Source organism: Eumetopias jubatus, unplaced genomic scaffold (assembly GCF_037043125.1).
Source record: "Eumetopias jubatus isolate StellerSeaLion01/CBP00866 unplaced genomic scaffold, mEumJub1_p1.0 scaffold_14, whole genome shotgun sequence".
Lineage (NCBI taxonomy): Eukaryota > Metazoa > Chordata > Mammalia > Carnivora > Otariidae > Eumetopias > Eumetopias jubatus.
The window spans coordinates 75644868-75665963 of record NW_028274820.1 but is presented as its reverse complement, the minus strand read 5'-3'; the positions used below and the strand labels follow the sequence as shown (position 1 = coordinate 75665963).

General features: G+C 40.3%; 1 protein-coding gene and 1 pseudogene across 1 annotated transcript in view; one reads left to right on the top strand and one right to left on the bottom strand.

Moving 5' to 3' along the window:
• The window catches only part of CAPZA2 (capping actin protein of muscle Z-line subunit alpha 2), a 63200-nt gene that overhangs the window by 41792 nt on the left and 312 nt on the right, over positions 1-21096 (bottom strand). The window lies entirely within an intron of this gene.
• LOC114210591 (RAB11-binding protein RELCH-like) lies at positions 896-21059 on the top strand (annotated as a pseudogene).

Genomic DNA, 21096 nt, shown 5'->3' with positions numbered 1-21096 from the left:
GGTCCGAGGGAGAAGCAGACTCCCTGCTGAGCAGGGAGCCCGATGCGGGACTCGATTCCGGGACTCCAGGATCATGACCTGAGCGGAAGGCAGTCGCTTAACCAACTGAGCCACCCAGGCACCCCTACTTCCACCACTTCTATTAGCCCCACACAACAGCTCTCAAGTCTATACATCTACCACACTGTTTGCCAAGATCAACATGCATTTTTCTAGGGGCACCTGGGTGGTTCAGTCGTTAAGCGTATGCCTTCGGCTCAGGTCATGATCCCAGGGTCCTGGGATCGAGACCCGCATTGGGCTCCCTGCTCCGCAGGAGGTCTGCTTCTCCCTCTCCCAATCCCCCTGCTTGTGTGTTCCCTCTCTCACTGTGTCTCTCTGCCAAATAAATAAATAAAATTTAAAAAAAAAGATGCATCTTTCTAAGTATAACTTATTTACTAGAAACCTCCATCATAATGTCTCAAAGATACTTCAGACTGTCTCGCCTAAACCTACCCCCTTCTATTCTTAATAAAATTAACACCTAGAAATCATTCTACTTTCCCTTCTCTCTATCCCTTAGGCACACGATCAGTGAGTGTCTGTCTCTCTTGCTCAAATCCAAACGCCCTTTCTTAGATTTCATTCCATTCAGACCCACTTTGTTCAGCATTGTTATAACAGCAATCCTGCCTCTAGTCTTATAATCCTTTTCAAAATTCATTTTCTATTCTACAACCAGACTGATATTTTTCAATGCAAATTCTGATGTTTTTTCCTGCTTAAGATCATCTAACGGTTCCCCCACTGCCAACAAAATAAAGTCCAAAGTCCTTAACATAACATATAAAGTTTCTCCATATCTGAAGGCTATAAAACGTTGTTAACAGCATAAATTCTAAAATAAGACTGTATGGACTCAGATTACAGCTCCACCGCCTACTACCTGTATGACCATAAGCAAATTAAATTCAGTTTCCTTACTTGCAGTAAATGAGATAATACACTTAGAAAAGTGCTTGGCACAGAGTAAGCACTCAAATAATAGCTACTACCTTTTTTACTCTGCCATGCACCAGCTCCTACAGCCTATCCACTCCTTTTCTCATCCCACATATACACAATACTGGAGCCTCAGCACTCCATTCAGTCTCTCAAACAGGAACCCTCATCTTCTATACCTCCACATCACTGCATACATATGATCTGGCCATCTTTTATCTACTGTGGTAAAACTGTACACAGCAGCAGAATTTCTTAAACTTTGCAAGTTATCAGAAGAAAAGATCACAAAGAAAGGCAAACTCAAAGATCAAATCATATTATTAAAAATTTTGGGGGGGCGCCTGGGTGGCTCAGTCAGTTAAGCATCTGACTTCAGCTCAGGTCATGATCCCAGGGTCCTGGGATGGGGCCCTGCGCGGGGCTCCCCGCTCAGTGGGGAGTCTGCTTCTCCCTCTCCTTTTGCTCCTCCCTCCACTCATGTTCTCTCTCTCTCAAATACATACATAAAATCTTTAAAATAAATAAATAAATGTTTGATGTATTATTTAGTACAGCAATTATTAGTAAATACTTTTGATAAAGGGTTAGTATTATTCAGACCTGTGGTATAAGGCCTAAAATTATGTGTGCTTTGATATCTGGGGAAAACCAGGAAGGCCTTGAATGGCCTAACTGCAAGTTCCCATCCTCATTCTGCTCCTGCAGATAAGGTCCCCTAGTCAGACAACTTTCTTTATCACAGAGAAAAGGCACAGTTCCTGCTTATTCCTGAGGAGCAGGCTCCAGTTCCCTGCCAGTCTGCAGAATTATTCAAACAAGCCAATCACATCTTCCTGTGGCAACCTAAGAATCACTCCACCCTCATGATACTACAAAACTTGCATTCCATGGCCTCTGCTTGTTCACTCTATTCCCAAGTGCAACGTCCAAGTGGCCCCACATTGTGTGAGGTGTCCCTCTCTCCTGGGCTGTTGAGTATATGTAATTAATAAACTGCAGTTCATCTCATCTGTCCGGTGTCAGGTGTTGTGTATTCAACCATCCACATAACCCTAAGGTATAGGTGCCCCTCCCTCACCAACAGAATGAAGAGGAGGAGAATAAAGTAAGATCTGGGAAGCTCAAATTAAGATATGTAACTGAGGGGACTAAGAAGCAAGGAACTCAGTTATTTAAAAAATCTATTTTAAGCAAGCAAGCAAATAAGTTGAGATATAGTCCAAACCTTAGAAGGGCAAGAGAGAGATTCTTCAAAGATCTTTATTTTTATTTCAGACATAACTTCACAACTGTGGCTATCTAGTTTCCTATCCTCATATGGATTTGAAGGGAGGAGGGAAAGGTTGACAGTTGTACCTAGAACATTAAAAAAAAGGAAAGGTCTGAGCCAACCTGACAAAGGCTGAAGAAAACAAAGTTCCTTTATAGGAACAAAAAAAAATTTACAATCAAGTCCTGAAATTCAGGAGCTAATCAAACCTCTTGAAAAGAGAGCTCTAAAATTCTTAGTAAATAAATTTTTATCTAATAACAACGATAAACTTACAGATAAAAGCTGAAAATAATGATCAGGATTTTGAATCATAGGTAACATAGATTAAACATCTCAAAACCTCCAGACTTACTGCAACTCTACCAAGTGATCAAATAACTGAGAAAAGTCCTGTGGATGTGTTTAGTGGAGTAGAAGATGAATTAGAAACTCCTCCACAATTTTAGGCAATGTTCCTCTACTCTTTTCTACTGTGTGGCCTATGAAGAACTCTTTGCCAGATTCCCTATTAAATTAGTTCATTAAATAGTGAGAAATGGTCTTTCATAGAGAAAATTAGAAGACCTGAAAGTCAAATGGACTTCCTCAAAAATGAACACGGTGCCATCCTGGTACTCTTTTGAGACTCTGTTCAACCTTCTCTGGATCAGAATACTCACAAATGCCTGAAGAAAGGACACAGTTCAGTTACAATTCATTTTGATAAACATTGAAAACTGTCTCCTGCTTTCCACCAAGCACTACTTTCTCTTTGTGAATGTTGGCAGGTAGTCATTTAGGATCAGAGGTATCTCAGATTGCAGACAGTAAAAAAAAGTATGTTAATGCTGGGATGCTGCCTGCCATGAACTGTTCCTCATGTGCTGCGGGCAAGAGCGGAGCTGATGATGCCCTTCCTACTCTGTAGAGCATGCCTATACTCTGGGCCTACAGAAAGAAATCAGTTTCTCCATACACTTTCCAATTTGATCAAGAAGCCAGATGATAAGCAAAGCAAATAATACTGATGAGTTGTGTGCCATTTGCACATCATGTTGGACCAACATGTGTAAAAACCAAACATTTACCACAGGGATGGGAAGAGATTAGTCACAATATCCAGAAAGATGACTACTCGTGGCTCAATACTGTGGAGCAGTGGTGCCTTACTTTTCTACAGAAGTTCTCAATTCCTTGGTTCTTTCAGCGTTGCAACAAATGTAAAGAAAATATAAGGCACATCTGGTGTAAGAAGTTATCATCAAAATCCTTGGTATCATGGCATGCACTGACCATCCAGATAAATATTTAAAAAGAGAGTACTGAATTGTTGCTCTTGGTCTTGGGTGATCAGAAAGATTACGTAATACAACACATCAAGTGTTTACACCAGCCTATGCTTCCTCGACTACAATCTTATCAACTGCAATCTTATCTTACATCTACACTGCGGAGTAAGACTGAAGTTTTAAGACTGAAAAACTTCCCCGGAAAGGAGACAAAAGGAGGGAAAACTGGATGCACGTAAACTCCACAAGCAGCTTCTTTCTGCCTTGCAGTCCTCAATTCTGTCACTCTGCCTTAATGCTAGCGTGCCCCCTTCTCAAGCAAAGCCAAGCTTCATGGTGAAATGCCAGAGAGAGGTGACTAGATCCCTCTGGCCTATGTTGCCTGTTTAAGATGTGTCTATTATTGGAAGAGGTGAGCATTTGGCAGTGCTACTTCAGATTTATGATTATCTGCTAGAATATGAAGATAGCACAGGGTGGGAGAGTTTACTACAGATAACTGTTGCCACAATTTACAGAAATCACTGGCAAAATTAATGTTAATTCAACAACCTATGTCTACGAATTTTCCAGATTTTTCTGATGCTTTTGCTGGATGTAGTAAATTGGCAAAAATTTTAAAAACACTAAGGTAAAACTTTAGTTCCAGGAGATTTTAAGACTGTCTGAAAAAGTCTTAAAAAAAAAAGGGAGGAGGGCGCCTGGGTGGCTCAGTTGGTTAAGCGACTGCCTTCGGCTCGGGTCATGATCCTGGAGTCCTGGGATCGAGTCCCACATCGGGCTCCCTCCTCGGCAGGGAGTCTGCTTCTCCCTCTGACCCTCTTCCCTCTCGTGCTCTCTATCTCTCATTCTCTCTCTCTCAAATAAATAAATAAAATCTTTTAAAAAAAGGGGGGATAGCGCCTAGGTGGCTCAGTTGTTAAGCGCCTGCCTTCAGCTCAGGTCATGATCCAGGGTCCAGGGATCGAGCCCCGCATCAGGCTCCCTGCTCCTCCCTCTCCCATTCCCCCTGCTTGTGTTCCCTCTCTATGTCTCTGTCAAATAAATAAATAAAATCTTTAAAAAAAAAAAAGGCAGGCAGTTGGAATCCTCACCAAAGCAACTATAAGAGTAAGCTGACAAAAATTTAATTTAAAATTTTTAAAGGTTTTATTTATTTATTCATGAGAGACAGAATGAGAGAGAGAGGCAGAGGGAGAAGCAGGCTCCCCACGGAGCAGGGAGCCCGATATGGGATTCGATCCCAGGACCCAGGGATCATGACCTGAGCTGAAGGCAGACGCTTAACCGTCTGAGCCACCCAGGCACCCTTAATTTAAATTTTTAATAAAGCCTTGAGCAACTGAAAAAAAGAGGGGAAAGGAGACGAAAGTATAAAAAGCAGACAATGCAAGTGCATGGAAGCACATATATATACACACCACACAAATAGCTACCTGGAATCATTAAATTTAGAGGCAAAGAGCCCTGCATACCACAGAGCTGCATGGGAAAGATCTACGCTAAAAATTATTTGTTTATCTTAAATTCAAATTTAACCAGTCATCTTACAATCTGAGAACCCTGCCAACATCCCCTTTAATTTCCATATTTTGGACATTACCCCACATAATTATCTCCTTCCTGATCAAGTCAGGAGAAAAGAGAGTTGAGATTCCCAAACCTAAATGTCTGTTAAATTTTGCTTGGAAAGCTTTTGAAAAAATAGATTCTCATGTTCTATTGCAGATCTACTGAATCCATCTCTGGAGCACTGAGACCTAGAAATCTGTACTTCACAAAATCTCCCCCAGGTGATTCTAACAGGTGCCAGATATTATACCTACTGCCGTAGAAGGGATTGTATATGTAAAATGTGAGGTGTTGATTCTCAGAAGAAAGGTATCATAGGTTTCACCTGATTCTTAAGGAATGCGATACCAAAAAGAGTCACTGCCTTAGAGACTAGTAATAAAGTTAAAAAGAACTATCATGCATTTTTCCACTTCAACTACAAAATTACTTGACACTGGTCCACAATAGCTAAACTGTGGAAAGAGCCAAGATGTCCATCAACAGATGAATGGAAGAAGATGTGGTATATATACACAATGGAATATTATGCAGCCATCAAAAGGAATGAGATCTTGCCATTTCCAACGACATGGATGGAATTGGAGGGTGTTATGCTGAGTGAAATAAGTCAATCAGAGAAAGACATGTATCATATGACCTCACTGATATGAGGAATTCTTAATCTTAGGAAACAAACAGGGTTGCTGGAGTGGTGGGGGGTGGGAGGGAGGGGGTGGCTGAGTGATAGACATTGGGGAGGGTATGTGTTATGGCAAGTGCTGTGAATTGTGCAAGACTGTTGAATCACAGATCTGTACCTCTGAAACAAATAATGCAATATATGTTAAGAAAAAAAAAAGATAGCAGGAGGGGAAGAATGAAGGGGGGGACATCGGAGGGGGAGACGAACCATGAGAGATGATGGACTCTGAAAAACAAACTGAGGGTTCTAGAGGGGAGGGGGTGGGGGGATGGGTTAGCCTGGTGATGGGTATTAAAGAGGGCACGTTCTGCGTGGAGCACTGGGTATTATGCACAAACAATGAATCATGGAACACTACATCAAAAACTAATGATGTAATGTATGGTAATTAACATAACAATAAAAATTAAAAAAAATTACTTGACACTGTCTCCTACAACTCTAAAAACTGCCCATGTCTTTTTGAGAGTTACAAGTAAAATAAAAATAAAAAAGACTTTTTTGTACTCTATCATATTTAAATAGTTTACGATGAAGTGATCACTACTGCATGTCTGTGTTCTAGACTAACTTATTTTGAATATTCTTAAAAGTGGTAATTTGCTTTGATAAGTTTTCCTTAAGAATTTTTTCCTTATGGGCTCCTGGGTGGCTCAGTTGGTTAAGCGACTGCCTTCGGCTCAGGTCATGATCCTGGAGTCCCTGGATCGAGTCCCGCATCAGGCTCCCTGCTCAGCAGGGAGTCTGCTTCTCCCTCTGACCCCCTTCCCTCTCGTGCTTTCTATCTCTCTTTCTCTCTCTCTCTCTCAAATAAATAAATAAAATCTTTAAAAAAAATTTTTTTCCTTTATAACTATCACTTTGAATGGTAATTAAAAATGGAGCCACTGTCACTTAATCTAAAACTAGGTCATCTACTGAATTAAAAGCAGTTTTTCTTTAAATATGTTTTTACCATTTATTTAAAAGAGTAAAAAACCCATGAATCCAAAGTAGGCATTATCATTAACTAAAAAAGAAAAGTTATGTATAAACTATTATTTATCTCAAATTTTCAATTTCTTTCTCTCCCCCGAATCGTTCCCCTTAGTCTGTGAACTTTCCTAAATTTTTTCTATCTTAAAAAAAAAAGTACTCCTGGGGCACCTGGGTGGCTCAGTCGTTAGGTGTCTGCCTTCGGCTAGGGTCATCATCCCGGAGTCCTGGGATCGAGCCCCACATCGGGCTCCCTCCTCAGTGGGAGCCTGCTTCTCCCTCTCTCTCTCCCCCTGCTTGTGTTCTTTCTCTAGCGTCTCTCTCTCTCTGTCAGTTAAATAAATAAAATCTTTATTAAAAAAAAGAAAAAAGTATTCCTAAATTAAATAGTAGGAAAAAATATGAGGCAGTAATGCCTATTCTTTCTCTTCTGTTTCATTACTAAATTTTTTCAAGAATAATTTATACTTATTGTCACATCTTACCTTTCTTTAGTCAAGACTTATTGAGCATCTAATACAGTGACATTCAACCCCAGTGGCACATTTATCACATCTGGGAAGCTTTTTCTTCTTTTATCACAAGGGTACAAAGGCTCCAGGCCTCACCTGTAAGTGAAGCTTGTGCATCCGTATTTGTTTATACACTCTCCAGTTGATTCTAATGTGCAGCGAGAGTTGAAAACCACTAACATAATGTATGCCAGGCACTCTACTGGAATTACAAAGATGAGTAAGACACAGGGCCTGCCCCTGAAGAACAAAGGAAGTAAGAAAATCAGGTAAACCTATTAAAATCGGGGGGCGCCTGGGTGGCTCAGTCGTTAAGCAACTGTCTTCGGCTCAGGTCATGATCCTGGAGTCCCGGGATCAAGTCCCACATCAGGCTCCCTGCTCAGCAGGGAGTCTGCTTCTCCCTCTGGCCCTCTTCCCTCTCATGCTCTCTATCTCTAATTCTCTCTCTCTCAAATAAATAAAATCTTTTAAAAAAAAAGAGAGATTATGAAAAACTACATGCCAACAAATTGGACAACCTAGAAGAAATGGATAAATTCCTGCAAACATATAAATTACCAAAACTGAAACACGGAGACAGAGAAAACTCAGACTGATAACCAGCAAAGAAACTGAATCAGTAATCAAAAAACTCCCAACACACGAAAGTCCGGGACCATATAGTTCCACAGGCAAATTCTATCAAACATTTAAAGAATTAACACCTATTCTCCTCAAACTATTCCATAAAATAGAAAAGGAAAACTTCCAAATACATTCTATGAGGCCAACATTACCCTGACACCAAAACCAGATAAAGACACCACCAAAAAAAAAAAAAAGAGAGAGAGAGAGAGAGGGAGTACAGGCCAGTATCTCTAATGAACATAGATGCAAAAATCCTCAACAAAATACTAGCAAACTGAATCCAGCAATACATTAAAAAAAATCAGGGGCACCTGGGCGGCTCGGATGGTTAAGCGTCTGCCTTTGGCTCAGGTCATGATCCCTGGGTCCTGGGATCGAGCCCTACATCGGGCTCCCTACAGGGAGCCTGCTTCTCCCTCTCCTTCTCCCTCTGCCTCTCCCCCGGCTCATGCTCTCTCTCTGTATCTTTGATTCTCAAATGAATAAATAAAATTTTTTTAAAAAAAAATCATTCATCACAATCAAGTGGGATTTATTCCAATTAAGTGGTTCAATATACACAAGTCAATCAATGTGATACATCACATTAATACATGAAAGGATAAGGACCATATGATCATTTCAATAGATGCAGAAAAAGCATCTGACAAAGTACAACTTCCATTCACAGTAAAAACCCTCAACAAAGTAGGTTTAGAAGGAACACACCTCGGGTGCCTGGGTGGCTCAGTTGGTTAAGCGACTGCCTTCGGCTCAGGTCATGATCCTGGAGTCCCAGGATCGAGTCCCGCATCGGGCTCCCTGCTCAGCAGGGAGTCTGCTTCTCCCTCTGACCCTCTTCCCTCTCGTGCTCTCTCTCTCTCTCTATCTCATTCTCTCTCTCAAATAAATAAATAAAATCTTTAAAAAAAAAAAAAAAAAGAAGGAACACACCTCAACGTAATAAAGGCCATATACAAAAAACCTACAGATAACATCATCCTGAAAGGGGAAAAACTGAGAGCTTTTCTTCTATGGTCATGAACAAGGTAGGATGACCACTCTCATCACTTTTGTTTAACATAGTCCTGGAAGTCCTAGCTGCAGCAATCAGACAAAAAGCATCCAAAAAGGTAAGGAAGAAGTAAAACGTTCACTATTTGCAGATGACATTATACTCTATATAGAAAACCCAAAGACTCCAGCAAAAAACTGCTAGACCTCATAAACAAATTCAGTAAAGTTGCAGAATACAAAATCAAAGTACAGAAATCTGTTGCATTTCTACACACCAATAATGAAGCAACAGAGAGAAATCAAGGAATCAATCCCAATTACAACTGCACCAAAAATAATAAGATACCCAGGATTAAACCTAACCAAAGAAGTGAAAGACCTCTACACTGAAAACTATAAAACAATGATGAAAGAGGGTACCAGGGTGGCTCAGTTAAGCATCAGATTCTTGGTTTTGGCTCAGGTCATGATCTCGACGTGGTGAGATCCAGCCCCACGTCAGGCTCCTTGATTAGTGCAGAATCTGCTTGAGATTCTTTCCTCTCCCTCCCCCTTGCTCCTCCCCCTACCTCACGCATGGGCGCTCTCTCTCTCTAAAATAAATAAATAAAATCTAAAAACAACGATGAAATTGAAGATGACACAAAGAAACTGAAAGGCATTCCATGCTCATGGATTGGAAGAACAAATACTGTTAAAATTTCTATACCACACAAAGCAATCTAAATCTTTAATGCAATCCCTATCAAAATACCAACAGCGTTTTTCACAGAGCTAGAACAAACAATCCTAAAATTTGTTTGGAACCACAAAAGATCCCAAATAGCCAAAGCAATCTTGAAAAGCAAAGCTGGAGGAATCACAATTCTGGACTTCAAGTTATATCACAAAGCTGCAGTAATCAAAACAGTATGGTACTGGCACAAAAATAATAAAAAACCCACAAATGAACCCACAATTATGGTCAATTAATCTTTGACAAAGGATATCCAGTGAGAAAAAGTCTTTTCAACAAATGGTGTTCGAAATACTGGACAGCAACATGCAAAAGAATGAAACTGGGCCACTTTCTTACACCATACACAAAAATAAACTCAAAATGGACTAAAGACCTAAATGTGAGACCAGAAACCATAAAAATCCTAAAAGAACACAGGCAGCAACTTCTTTGATATCGGCTCTAACAACTTCTTTCTAGATAGGTCTCCTGAGGCTAGGGAAACAAAAGCAAAAATAAACTGTTGGGACATCAACATAAAAAGCTTCTGCAGAGCAAAGCAAACAATCAACAAAACTAAAAGGCAACCTGCAAAATGGGAGGAGATATCTGCAAATGACATATCTGATAAAGGGCTGCTATCCAAAACATATAAACAACTTATAAAACTCAACACTCATAAAATGAATAATCCAAAAAATGGGCAGAAGACATGAACAGATATTTTCCCAAAGAAAACATACAGATGGCCAGTAGACACATAAAAAGATGCTCAACCTCACTCATCATTAGGGAAATGCAAATCAAAACTACAATGAGGTATCAGCTCACACCTGTCAAAATGGCTAAAATAAACAACACAAGAAACAACAGGTGTTGGCAAGGACGTGGATGTGCACTGTTGGTGGGAATGTAAACTGGTGTAGCCACTGTAGAAAGCAATATGGAGTTTCCCCAAAAATTTAAAAATAGAACTACCCTTTGACCAGCAGTTGTACTACTGGGTATTTATCCAAAGAAAACAAAAACACTAATTCAAAGGGATACATGCAACCCTATGTTTATTTTTTTTTAATTTTATTTATTTATTTGAGAGAGAGAAAGAGAGAGAATGAGAGATAGAGAGCACGAGAGGGAAGAGGGTCAGGGGGTGAAGCAGACTCCCCACTGAGCGGGGAGCCCGATGCGGGACTCGGTCCCGGGACTCCAGGATCATGACCTGAGCCGAAGGCAGTCGCTTAACCAACTGAGCCACCCAGGCGCCCGCAACCCTATGTTTATAGTAGCATTATCTACAATAGCCAAGTTATGAAAACAGCCCAAGTGTCCAATAGATTGACAAATGATAAAGAAAATATATAGGTATAAATGGAGCATTATTCAGCCATAAAAAGAATGAAATTTTGCCACTTGCAATGACATGGATGGAGCTAGAAAATATTATGCTAAGCAAAATAGGTCAGAGAAAGACAAATACCATATGACTTAAATCATATGTGGAATTTAAGCAACAAAACAAAATGAGCAAAGGGAAAAAGAGAGAGAGGCAAACCAAGAAACAGACTCTTAACTATAGAGAACAAACTGATGGTTACCAGAAGGGAGGTGGGTGGAGAGATGGGTTAAATAAGTGATGGGGATTAGGAGTGCACTTGTGATGAGCACTGCGTGTTGTATGTTAGTGTGAAATCACTATATTGTACATCTGAAACTAATACTACACTGTATGTTAAAACAACTTGAATTTTAAAAAAAACTTAAAAAAAAAGGCCACCAATGATCTTCCATCCACCACTTATCTGCACTAGTTTCCCCACCTATAAAATGGAGACAATAACATTACTCTGAAAATTGAGAGATTAATTAATGTAGTATAGATAGTGGCATACTGTAGATAAAATTTGTTTCCTATCCCTGTACCTTAAGTACAAAGACTTTTCTCAAACCTATATTCTTTTTAATCTCTGCAATACTGGTACTGCTCCTTCTGGAAATTCTCTTCAAGTTCTGTGAAATGAGCACATACTCTGTGCTACATACACACTTCTACTTCAAGAATCAACCTGCACCTTTTCCTCTCCTTTTATTTTCTAAATAGTAGTATAGCCAAAAGTATATGCTCTCTGACCTCTCCTCTTTGCTATGTCAAGCTTCTCCTAAAAGTCTTATCCCATCTTGTGGCTTTAACCCACAAAGGAGGATTCCCAAATCTATATAAAATCTCTGGGCCTGACCATTCTCTCCAAGCTCCATTTCTACATTTCCCTATCTTCTAGGCATGTTCAAACAGATATCTGCTAGCATCTCAGACTCAGTGTAACTCAAATCAAACTCAACATTATTCCTCCCAGCAATCCATCTTCTTCCTGAATCCCCTAGTTGTCAGTGGTGGTACCACTTTCCAGTTACCCGGATTTTAGCATTCAGAGTTACCCTGATTCTCCCATTTCCCCTACATTCATTTACCAAGTCCTATTGATTCCAACTCTGAAATCTGTTAGCAATCATTTTCTTCTTCATGTCCTGTGAAACTACTTTAAGCCAGGTCTTAACACTTAACTCAGGTTCCCACCGTTCTTACTAGCTCCAATCTGTCCAGACCCCATGGCTCTCAACCAGGGACAATTTCGTCCTACAGGAAAACATTCTGATGACCGTGACTGGAGGGAAGGGGGTGCTACTGGCACCAGATGGGCCAAGGATGCTATTAAACATCCTACAATGCACAGGACAGCCCTCACAATGTTATCCGGCCCCAAATGTCAATAATGTTGAGGTTAGGGGCACCCGGATGGCTCAGTCGTTAAGCATCTGCCTTCGGCTCGGGTCATGGTCCCGAGGTCCTGGGATCGAGCCCCGCCTCGGGCTCCCTGCTGAGCAGGGAGCTTCTCCCTCTCCCACTCCGCCTGCTTGTGTTCCCTCTCTCACTGTCTCTCTCTGTCAAATAAATAAAACCTTAAAAAAAAAAATAATGTCGAGGTTAAGAAACCCTGTGCTATTTAACAGCACAGTTCATCTTTGCATCTTACTTGCAAAGTACCTGATATAACTCATACACTGTTTTGTTCCCAGTTTCCTATTTTTTCTGCCTGTGTTGTGCTCTCTGGCATGAGCTTGCACCCCAACTGATGTCTACCATCCTCCTAGGCAGAAGTAATTTTTCTGTCTTCTGAATTTCCATGAACTGACTACTTTTTGATGCTGTACCATACATACATATATATATATAAAATGTATCTATGAATCTATAATCTTAACCTTGTGTCTACCAAACAGGTGATCAAATCACCAGTCTAAAACCTAGTCTATGGTATTATTACTGCTACTCACAAACACTGCAGTTCTCTTTTCCTCCCCTGAGCCCTCTGAAATTAGGTTTACAGATGAAACTTGCTTCAGCTAACTGAAACCTGGGCAGAAGTGTAGTGATCTCTACATTTAATGTGTGGTGGGGGAGGGAAAACTTCAAAAACCAGTGTGTTGGAGCACCTGGGTGGCTCAGTTGGTTAAGTATCTGACTCCTGATTTTGGCTCAGGTCATGACCTCTGGGTTGTGAGATAGAGCCCTGCTTATCTCACATAATATCTCACCTTCTTCCCCTGTCCCCTCCCCCCATAATAAATAAATAAATAAAACTTTTTAAAAAGAAAAATAAAAACCAGTGTGCTTGCTATTCACATTTCCTTCCCACTGCTGCCAGGACTGAGGAAAAAAGCTTAAGATTTGTTTTTGTTTTGATAAATATAACATGCTACATTTTGTAAACTTAAGGTGTACAGCATGTTACTTTGATACATTCATATATTGTAATATGATTGCCATTGAAGCAATACTTACCATTACTACTTTACATCATTATAGTATATACATTACATATATTATGTCTATATTCATTATACTGTATGTTACATCTCTATGGCTTATGTACTACTTATTACAAATTTGTACCCTTAAATACCATCAATATTATCCCAACTTCTGTTTTTTGGTGGTGTTTAAATCTTTTTTAGATTTCACATATAAGTGATATCATACAGTACTTGTCTTTTTCTGACTTATCTCACTTATTAGCATAATGTGGTCAAGGTCTTTCCATGTCATAAATAGCAAGATACTACCTTTGTTCATGGCTGAATAATATTCCACTGTGTACACATAACACATCAAAAAGCCCAAGCTTACAACGAACTCCTCCAACAGCCTAAAACTCTATGTGACTTCACTGAGCAGGGCCCTTCCGGTGCTAACCCACATTAGACATATTATATAGAATGAGGAAATGCCATACAAAACTCCCTTCCCAAACCCACTCATGCTAAGATTTTAGGTTGTTAGTTGTTGCATTATATCCTTGTTTACCTTGACTCACAATCAATGTAAGGGACATAATTTAATGTACCACTAAAAAAGGGAAAATGCTACGATTAATATCATAAGCCATTAATTGTACAATGCAGCCTGATTCCCTTAAAACAGGGAAAATTATGGTTACTGAAATAAATGAAGTATGATATATTTGGTAAATGAATGTAGAGGTAGTTTTTGAAAATTATTTACACTCCTTGTTTACAGAAACACAGTGAACTAAAATGTGTAAGGAAAGTTCTATCATTAGGTTCACAGTGAAACATGTAAATAAATGTCATAAGAGAAAGAATGTAGGGCGCCTGGGTGGCTCAGTTGGTTGGGCGACTGCCTTCGGCTCGGGTCGTGATCCCGGAGTCCTGGGATCGAGTCCCGCATCAGGCTCCCTGCTCAGCAGGGAGTCTGCTTCTCCCTCTGACCCTCTTCCCTCTCGTGTTCTCTATCTCTCAAATAAATAAAATCTTAAAAAAAAAGAGAGAAAGAGGGCGCCTGGGTGGCTCAGTTGGTTAAGCGACTGCCTTCGGCTCAGGTCATGATCCTGGAGTCCCGGGATCGAGTCCCGCATCGGGCTCCCTGCTCAGCAGGGAGTCTGCTTCTCCCTCTGACCCTCCCCCCTCTCATGTACTCTCTCTCTCATTCTCACTCTCTCAAAATAAATAATAAATAAATCTTAAAAAAAAAAAGAGAGAGAGAGAAAGAATGTGAAGATTGTACATCTAACCTTCAAAAAAAATTTGTGAAATTCTCCTTTTTTGACAACTATAGATGGTTCTATGGAACCCCTAATTTTTTCTGACGTGCAATAATCTTTTGCAGTAATTTACTGCTTCAGGCAATCAGGCTTTTAGGTCAGAGCACAGAACCGTATGTCAAGTTCTCCCATCACACTTTTCAACTTTAAAAAATTACTTTGCACTCTGCTCTAAGTGTTTTTATATGCCATATTTTTACACTAAAATGCAATGTTCTGTGTATCTAACTATCCTTATTTTATGTAGAAATGGCTCCCAAAAGCACTGAACAAGTACCACTAATTTGCTTTAATGCGCAAAGTCTGAAAAACTCCACTAATGGTACAGCAACTATCAGGTTTCTGCTTGCTGTAGAATTTTTTATATTTTATTGGTGCAATGACAGAATTCATTCATCTACAGAATGAAATTAGGAGTATTTTCTACATAAATAGCTTACTGGTTTAGTTTACTTTTTGGTTAACAAGAACACTATAAATTTTACATTAATTATGATGGCAACTTGTATTACTTTCAAATAAGAACAAAATTTCTGAAACCAAATTATGATTGTGTAGTGAGGGAGAACTATATAAACTACTTATGAAGAATATTTAGCATGTGTAAATGATTTGAACCGTAGCCCATATCACCACTTGTACTTTATTTTTTTTAATTTTTTTAAAAGATTTTATTTATTTATTTGAGAGAGAGAGAGAATGAGAGATAGAGAGCACAAGAGGGAAGAGGGTCAGAGGGAGAAGCAGACTCCCTGCTGAGCAGGGAGCCCGATGTGGGACTCGATCCTGGGACTCCAGGATCATGACCTGAGCCGAAGGCAGTCGCTTAACCAACTGAGCTACCCAGGCGCCCTCACCACTTGTACTTTAAAGAGCACCAAAAATTTCATTCGATTATCTAAAAAAAGCTGAAGTATTATTTAGAAATGAAAATTTAGGTACACTAAATTTTCCCTCAAAAACTTTACTTCAAATTCTACTTTTTTAAAAAAATATTTATTTACTTTATTAATTCGAAAGAGAGAGAGAGAGAGCACAAGCAGGAGGGGGAGAGGGAGAGAGAATCCCAGACTCCCCGCTGAGCGAGGAGCCAAACTCAATCTCAGGACCCTGCGATCACGACCTGAGTGGACACCAAGAGTCAGATGCTTAACCAACTGTGCCACCCAGGCACCCCATATGTTACTTCTACTTTTCATAAAACTTTTTTAATTTTGTGAATTCACGATTCCTTTGTTCATTCACTCATTGAACCATTCTACTTATCACATGCAACATAATGACAGATGCTAAAGATATTATTTCTGCACGTAGGAATTCCAATTGAACAAGAGAAAAAAAAGGCAGTTAGGCAGATAACTACTACGCAAAAAACTGTATTAATACTAATGGTATGTTGGGGCGCCTGGGTGGCTCAGTGGGTTAAGTGTCTGCCTTCTGCTCAGGTCATAATCCCAGCATCCTGGGATCAAGCCCCACGTCAGGCTCTCTGCTCAGCAGGGAGCCTGGTTCTCCCTCTCCTTCTGCCTGCCACTCTGACTGCTTGTGCTGTCAAATAAATAAATAAAATCTGGAAAAAAAAATGCTAACAATATGTTATAGCCAGTCATGTGATCTGAGATAAATCTTGAGGGATGAGTAAGATTTTCATCTTTCAAAAAAGAAGATAGACCAGGAAGCAGTTCCAACACTCAAAGTGAATAAGAGGTCATCAGCAGAAAAAAAAAAAAATACAATTTACTGTGTGTTTACTACATGCCAGATTCCATTTACATGTATCCCCACATTTCAGAGGAAACTGAGGCTGAGGTTACATACTTTATTTACCCAAGGCACTAGACATGGACTAGCATGTAGGTCTCCTTCAATTCACAGCATGATTAAATAACAGTGTATGTATTAGAGTCAGAACTCTTTAGGTAAGAATGGAATACAAGACCAAGAATACCATTTTCAAGAGTTGGGCTTCCTTGTAAAGGCAATGGAGGATCCAGCAACTAAAAGTTTGGGAGTACAAAAACAACATATTAAAACATGGCTCAGATACAGGAAATTGGAGGAATTAGTCTAGAGAGTTTATAACAAAGCCTAGCAGTGGCAAATACAAGGGAAAGACCAGCTGTGAGACATTCTTCTGACCCTACTTTTCCTCCCCTGGCTTTATTTCTTCCTTAACTGTGTAGTCACAGAACAGGTACAATCAATTTGCATTCTGTTCATACAGTAAAATTTTGTTACTGAACAACAGTAGTTAACAACATAAATAACAACAATTAATTTAATAGTCTTGTCAACTGAGAGGTAATAAACTAAAAATTAATATAAATGGATTACCTTTTCACGCAAGAAATAAATTATTTGCATAAGACACATTTTGATGATGGGACTGACAAGATTCAGAAACAGACTGTAAGGTAGAGAGCTCAAGGAGAAAATTAAAATAAAGCTGCAGTTAACCTAGATGACAGCACGCCTGGGTGGCTCAGTCTTTAAGCATCTACCTCAGCTCAGGTCACGATCCGAGGGTCCTGGGATCGAGCCCCGCATCGGACTCCGCTCAGCAGAGAGGCTGCTTCTCCCTCTCCCTCTCCCACTCCCCCTGCTTGTGTTCCCTCTCTTGCTGTCTCTCTGTCAAATAAACAAAATCTTAAAAACAAAAACAAAAAAACCTGGATGACTAGAATAATGGAAATAGAGAAATAAAGAGAAAAATGAGCAGAAAGATAGATTTCTGCCCCACTTTGTGTAGGAGGAAGGGGGAGGTTTATGAATTTACTTTTAGGAAGGTTCCATTTGAACATATCTCATTAACTGTCTCCTGTGAAAAGGACCAGCCAATAAATGTGTGACCAGTGCTCAAAAGAGAAGTCAGGACTCAGCTATGTACTTGAGACATTCACCAAGACATAAAAGATAAAGGTATGGAAATGGATCACTCTTATCACCAGGGAAAGGTAGGAGGGGTTATAGGGAAAAAAACCAAAAAGATCCTTTCCAACCAATAACTTCTTTAAGTGTCTTCCTTCTAGAGCTTCGGAGTGACTTCCCTCTGTAAGAAGGGGTGTGAAATGGAATAATGCTTCTGCTTTCAGCCTTATACTATAATTTCATACAATTTCAAATTCACAGAATTGCTTTAGTGTACAATGCAGCTGACCCCAGGAACGGAAAACATAAACTGTTTTTGGCCTAGAGTTTCTACGCTATGTAAAAAGATCTGTGGGACTGCTACAACAAATGAGTAACTTTAAAGAACTTCACTGTGCTTCTTCAGATAATATTATTTCCTATTAACCTAGTGGCCAAAGGTGAAAAGGTTATTAAATTTCATAGTGGTGGGGCGCCTGGGTGGCTCAGTCGTTAAGCGTCTGCCTTCGGCTCAGGTCATGATCTCAGGGTCCTGGGATCGAGCCCTGCATCAGGCTCCCTGCTCCGTGGGAAGCCTGCTTCTCCCTCTCCCACTCCCCCTGCCTGGGTTCTCTCTCTCACTGTGTCTCAGTCAAATAAATAAATAAAATCTTTAAAAAATAAAAAAATAAAAAATAAATTTCATAGTGGTACCCTCACAAAGCATGCAAAGATGTTACTCTAGATTAATTTCTAAAATGCTTCCTACCTTAGAGCATATATGAAAATATACCAGTAGCGTAAAATTTTTAAATGTGTTAAAACAATAATAAACTTTGTTCCAAAATTATCAAACACAAATTAAATTTAGAGCCCAACACTATTTAATGTTAGGTATTTACAATTTTTATTAAAAACAAAAAGAACTATTGTTTCCCCTTTTTCAATATAAGCTAACAACAAATTAAAAACAAAGGTAAACCCAGAAAAGGGTCATATTATCAACTATTAAAGGAGCATAATGTCACAAGAGCACCAACTTTGGATTCAGACAAACAGGATTAAATACCATCTCTGCCACTTCTTACCTAGGTGTCCTTAGGTGAATCACTTAAAGCTTCTGAAACCTTATTTCACTTATCTGTGAAACTGCAATAATAAAATCCACCTCAAACTTACAACATATTAACGAATGTATCCTCTGAGCCACCCAGATACAAAGTATGGGTACTATGTAAGTTAACAGGGTCACTTCTTCAGCTCTTCAACCAATAATGGAAATTCCAACAGCTTAAAAGTATTAAAAGCTTATTTTTGAAAATTACAAACAAGGGGGCAGAAAAAGTAACATGCTTTAAGTATTAGTTTAAAAAATACCACCTTTTAAAATTCTATTTCTGCTTCTATTCCCAACCTACTCCCAAATTTATTAAAAGAAATTTCAGATAACTAAAGAGGTAGAACTGTTAGAATTTCACTTCCCCAGTTACTTGAATTTAACCCAGAAATTTAGTCAGTCTTCTTAAATTACTAAATATGGCAATGAAATACATATGAAAATATCTACAGAATAGTCTTACAAAACTCGAAACAAAAACAGAAACACCAAATTCCTTCAAATTTGAATTTTCAACTGGTAAGATTGGAGAATAAGACACCCTCCCCCTCCCCCTTTACAGAGTTTAGTGCCCTGAGAATGCCAGATAATGAGGAATCTTGTCATCTCATTTTGAAAAAAAAATTAGCTATTTTAGGCCTTTACAACACAGGGCAGGACTACATGAACTCTCATACTGAGTACTCTCTTCAGCCAGATTCTAGCCACTTAAGCTACTACTCACTACTTAAGAAAAGGTAGACTAGGGCGCCTGGGTGGCTCAGTTGGTTAAGCGACTGCCTTCGGCTCAGGTCATGATCCTGGAGTCCCCGGATCGAGTCCCGCATCGGGCTCCCCGCATCGAGTCCCGCATCGGGCTCCCCGCTGAGCGGGGAGTCTGCTTCTCCCTCTGACCCTCCCCCATCTCATGCTCTCTCTCTCTCTCTCTCTCTCATTCTCTCTCCCAAATAAATAAAATCTTTTAAAAAAAAAGTAGAATAAAAACATGACAATCCCTTTAAAAACTTTTTAGCACTAGTTTTAAACGTGTGTGCACGCGACTGAGTACATTTTCCGTTACCAACTCACGGTTATCTACCAATGTAACACATGTGAACACTACACAGCAACTGTTGTATATACAGGGATCTGCCTACCAGGTCTGTGAATTATGGAGAATCTTGTAGTTCTCCCCATCTTGTTATTTTATTATCACTTTCACCAAAGAGCACAGAGAAAAAAAAGGATTTCCAAAATTGAAGATGAGGCCGACTTCGACACATTCATATCGGGAACGCAATAAAACATTACATTTCGGTGCAAGTTTATATCACATCACAGGATACAGAGCAGAAAGTTCCAATTGAAAATATCCTTAGGCTTACATCAGGATTTCTTAAACACCATAAGGTGTGTTTCATACATGGATGTACTGCTTTGGAACTTAAAAAAAAAAAATGAATGCTGTGAAATTAAGAGTGGACACTTCGAAAACTGTAACCATCTTATTCACAGATTATATGTCAGTCACTTCTGAGTTTGTGAAACGTCAGAGTGCTTCCCGGAAAATACTTAAATTAGTAGGTTCCCCCCTTCCCATGGGAATGGGCCCTCACAGTAGCCAAGGGAAAAGGAAAGTAAGAGAACTAGTTCTATGATCAGATTTCTTATTTTAAATGCCTGATAATTTAAGTCGTTCATCTGGTTTCAACGCTGTTATAGCATCTAAGATACAGCAAAAAGAGTTGCACAATCTCCCCTCTTCAGAAGTCCTAGCAGAACCGTGGAGCGCCACCAAATCGGCCCCCAGAGGGGCTAGTGCCAACCCTGGCCGAAAACAAGTATGGGGAGGGGGTCGTTTTATGAGCAACTCCGCTGCCTCCCAGGGAACACGGGAGCTGCAAAGCCTACAGCTAAAGCCCAAAAAAGAAAGAAAGAAAAAAAAAGGAGAGGGGGAGGGAGGGAGAGGACTTCCACCGCCAAAGGAAAAAAGAGTGGAGAACCAGAAAAGGAAGCATTTCGTTTCTGTGAGGAGGGAGTAAAAGGGAGAAGTGAAGGTCTGCTTCCTAAGCGATTTTTTTTCCCCTTACCCCTCACCCCGGCTGCAGTCTCCGGTCAGGCCATCGGGCTGAGCACCGCCCTTGGGCCGCTCCCAGGCCGGGACCGGACCCCTCTGCAGTCCCCAGACCCCGCGCAAGGCCCTTGCGGCCCAGGCGGAACGAGAGGGTCCCCAGCGGCCGCCGCCCTCCGCGCCCCCCGCCCCCGCCCGCCGCGCCAGGCGCCGCCGCCCGGCTCCCACTTCCTATTTTCAGAGCACACACCCTACAAGGAGCGGAGCGAGCAGGCCTGGCAGAGACCTGCCCCCGCGCGGGGCCTCGGGTGACTGACAGGGACAGGCACTAGGGCGCAGCGAGGAGAGA